This window comes from Octopus bimaculoides, chromosome 3, assembly GCF_001194135.2.
Source record: "Octopus bimaculoides isolate UCB-OBI-ISO-001 chromosome 3, ASM119413v2, whole genome shotgun sequence".
Lineage (NCBI taxonomy): Eukaryota > Metazoa > Mollusca > Cephalopoda > Octopoda > Octopodidae > Octopus > Octopus bimaculoides.
The window spans coordinates 31,013,443-31,014,506 of NC_068983.1; positions in this window are offsets into that span (position 1 = coordinate 31,013,443).

Here is a 1,064-nt window from a genome sequence, read left to right on the forward strand (position 1 = left end):
ATTTGTTTTTGCTGCTCTTGCTTTGTTGCTTTGTTATATAGTCCCAGGTTTATCTTAATTAAGCACTCCCATGATCAAAAGCATTGTATCCATATCAATCTCATAGTTTTATATATCTGGAACTACTCTTTCAATTTTTTTTAACTGTAAGATGTGGTATGTGGGTGAAATGAGAGTTATTTCTAGCAAGTCAAGCGACCGCATAGAAACCTTTTCATTGGCTTGTTTTACCGATAGGTGTCAATGTGCAGAAGTTCAAACTGAATATCAAGTACCTCAACATCATCGATTTGGTATGGCCTGCAAACATTTTGACGAGCGCCACCTATCTTTCACTGACGAAGTAATTAAAGAATAAAACTGTTATTCAAGCAGAAAACTGCGGACATTTTCACAAAACGAATTATATGTCTAGCATAGATACTGTGATCGCCGAAATCTGAAAACAAAGCTGAATCGTTATATATTCTAAAAACGTGTAAGATATCTAGAGGGGATAATTATCCATTAGAGAAACAGTAAAACGAATATGATTTGCCTTTTGTCTAGCGAGTGTTATTATATTCCATTTACCATTATTATCAAGTGTTGGCGACTTGCACTCAAATATTAAGCCGAAACGCTTTTATGACTTCGCATGTCATTTATAATTGGCCATGTCACTAGTTCAAGAATGTCCTTAGGCACTGTACTACAAATATTAATAATACAAATGCTTAGTAGCGTGCTTTGTTGAAGTGGAACTTTATTTTTGGTTATTAAAAGACAGGAAGTCTTTGTCAGCAATAACTTGCGGGGGTGGGATTTTGCGCCAACTCATAAGTTACTCCATTATTTCGTTTGTGTCAGCCAGTACAGTTCTCTCTTTCTATGTATGCGCGCGTGTGTGTGTGTGTCCATGTATGTATGTGTGTGTGTGTGTGTGTGTGTGTATAATCCCTGTATATTTATGATGATAAATGGTTTTACCGATAAAGGTTTTTTCATACTGAACTACTTGGCAAAATTGTTAATTATTAATTCTATTATTAATTGACGATTCCCTGCCCTTATTCTTGTATATA